This window comes from Dreissena polymorpha, unplaced genomic scaffold (genome assembly GCF_020536995.1).
Source record: "Dreissena polymorpha isolate Duluth1 unplaced genomic scaffold, UMN_Dpol_1.0 chrUn031, whole genome shotgun sequence".
Taxonomy (NCBI): Eukaryota; Metazoa; Mollusca; class Bivalvia; order Myida; family Dreissenidae; genus Dreissena; species Dreissena polymorpha.
The window spans coordinates 225,705-229,385 of NW_026273345.1; positions in this window are offsets into that span (position 1 = coordinate 225,705).

Sequence of the window (3,681 nt, forward strand, 5' to 3'; positions counted from 1 at the left end):
AAAACTTTTCTTGAAGACATGGCACACATCTTAATGCTACCAGGCTAACTAAGTCTTTTGATAAATGAGGGGATAAATAACTGTCAACGTTGTAAAACATGTTTTCTAAACTGATATAAAATTAGCTCGTCTGTACAAGCAAACTTCGGGAACAAAAACAAACACGAGTGCTTGATTTTTTTGATAGGGAAAACGAAAGTCTTATCAATTTCTTATCAATTTCATATGGTTTAATGTGGCTTATAAAGAAGCCTCACATGTCGTTATTAAAAATACAGGATTCAAAATGTATACCCACGTTTCCTGGACAAGCATAGTCTGTAATGAATACATCAGTTAACATACTTTTGTCGTGGGCATAGCAGTTGTAAAGTATAATCGTAACGAATGTGCATGAAATGCCGGAATACACATGCATATTAAAGATCGTGACGTCATCATTCAATTGAGCTACGCCATGTGTTTGAATTCTATTGGTAGCACCATTATTTATATTTTGTTTTAATTTGTTAATATGTATGCCTTAGTTGTTATTCAGGTAGGCGAATTCTCAATATGGGCAGCGCAATTGAAACGTTATAAGATGGTTTTTATTACTGCACGAGGAAGACTTCCTTGTTATTAAATCCAAGTATAAACATTTTATAACCAATTTTGAAAAATGTAAAGATTCACGTTGTCTCCGCATGCTTACATGAAAATAAGTCAAGCGTTTTTATACAAGCTCACAAATGTCAGCTATAATTGTTAAAGCAGGGAATTATTACAAAACATATATGGTTTTAACGAATTTTACAGCCTTGGTAAACTTGCATCAAATACGTTTGGTCACATGCATGGAACACCAGGAAACTCATTATTTTGCATTTAATACGCCTATTTATGTTTAAAGTCGTCTCCAGTTAACAGAATGCCTTACAGAGTATCCAATGACTATACTGTGAACTGTATAACACCAAAAAGTATCAACTCAAAGGATATATCGTTACTTTAAAAAAAAATAAAACATGTGTACACGGGAAGGCATTAATCGGGCACGATTTTATTATAAAAGTTATTTTATTCCTCTACCACGGTGACATCATGTGCAGTATAAGTGGTATTTTCTATAAGTGCAGAATATTCTTTTCAAGACGTCTACATCGTCTTCCTTTATATGAACATTTAGTCAGCAATTCCGTGAGATAATGCAATGCTATAACGCACACTATTTGCAATCATCAGTAGTTAATGGTGCAAGAGAAATCCAATATTAAATAATTGCAGTAAATAACCTGCGAAAGCTATTGATTGGTGTGCATGATCAGCGCAGTCTTCAGTATTCTTCTAATAACTTGTATAGGAGCTAATAAAAATATCGCTAGATAAACCATTGTATTTAAACGATACATGTGTGTTTATATCACAGCTATTTAGAAGTTGAAATGCTTGATGGGGTTTTCAAACATACCAGTACTATTAATATCAAAGGCGTGTTTGTGAGAAAATGCCATTTCATTAGGTTTGGGCTTGTACTTAGTGTGACCACCTATCCTGCAAATAGCACAACTGTATTCCGAATATATGCCTAATTATCAAAAACTTAAAAGGTTGATTGATTATAAAATGCTAGAATGTGATACAAGGTACTCAAATATTGCTAAGAGGGAACGAGTGGTTCGTGTGTGTACAATATGGAACTATTTGAAGTTAAACAATTTAACAAAATAAAAAGCGATATTTCTCAAAGTCTGCATTATCCGTATTTTAACTCAAATCACAACGTCGAACTCGAACGTCCTACCGTCAAATTTGGCCCCAAACAAATTATGTTTGACATCAGTGGCGGTTTTAGACGAACGTGGGACGTTGGGCCTTTTTATTGATGGCTTCAGCTTTATAGTTTGTACGCTTATTTCGTGGGCATGCGTAAAATGTATGCAATCATAAATTACAAACACAAACACTGCGCATGTTCAAAAACCTGTCAAGATGCATAGTTATAGGCATTGTATTTTGAGAAAAAATAATGAAACCATCTAACTTGTTATAAACGTGATAAATTACTGGGATTGAGTAATATAATTGCAATTACACTCAGAATATTATTTGCAAAATTATTTTGAAAGTTGATCAATACCTTGCAATCCTAAATAACATTTACTTCGTTCATGGCGGAATTGTGTTGCCGTATCTCGTTTCTTTATGTTTATATTACGGGTGTGTATACTTGAAGCTGATTTATTTGTTGGGCTTTGAAATTTTATAAAGAATACGCGTTCTTCTGTATAATAGGGCTAATGCTTAATGCATATAACATTTTTAGGCCGAATGAAGTCAATATGTTGATGTGTTTTAATTGAAAACATGGTATCGTAATGATCAGTATTCGAAACAATCGACTTCATTCAAAAACAATCGGCACGTTATTGTTCCATATGCAAGATGTTATCATATATGTACGTCATAAATAGTTTACATGCATGCAGTGTCTTTATTTAACACAGACTGTTACATAGCTGAGAATTTAATATGTTTGCTGGTGTAATTTTATGTGTTAAATTACATTAAAATGTTCTTCATTTATATTTTGTTAGAAAGAAAGAAAATAAACACACTTTAAAACTTTTTATCGTTTCAGGAATATATTAAATTACATGTTAAGATAAGTTCATTAAGCAGTACTATTCTGCAAACATCGTGTCAAAATGTTGCTATGTTAGCAGTGCAGTACTGAAAATCAAAGGTACATGTTTATCAATACTGATTTAGAGCTATAAAATGTATATATTACGCGAGTATCTTTATGTGATGGATACGATTCAGTATTTTTTATCGTAGAATGTTATTTGTTGAGCAGCAGAACGACCATTTAATTTTGCCTTACATACAATTGCACTTTAGATTTAAAAAATCAAAAGCATTTTACTTTTCTATACAATTTTGAAAAGCATTGCCCTTATTGTCCTAATTCACAAGCGAAAATGCGATTTATCCAATAGATACCAGTACACATCTTAATACGTACACAATTATATGGTCATTACAGATTTCACAATACATATATATATATATATATATATATATATATATATATATATATATATATATATATATATATATATATATATATATATATATATATATATATATATTAGATCTATCTTTATACTGAATTTAACATCGCTATTTACAAATGCCAAGTAAGAGATTATATCACCATCTGACTGTAATTTATCATAAATTGAACAATGGTAAACCGCTGCTAAAATTCCCCTATTATGTAAATAGGCAATGCTTTAGTGTTGTACCTATTCAATGGTCGCTTTGTCAACAAAAATAATAATTCACAACATATTTAAATTACTTATGCAGCCGATTATAAATCAGATGGATACAAACTCAGGCAAAATATACTACCCACCACGTAAACTACTTTTTCAGTACATGTTCTGTTAAACCAAGTAGACGAAATTACGTTAGCTGTTAAGCGGCATTATTTCCAATCTTAACATTGTTTTATGTTCCGATGTTTTTCGGCCAAGCTGTCCATATCTGCTTTTTACCTTAGCTGACCCTTGTGTAAGCGTCCAACCAATTTGATATTAAATTTTCTTAAGGTAGGTCTGACAATTTTCGAAAAAGATTATGTGCAATCTACGAACAGTTTTTACATTTACATTAATATGTTATTTAATTTAC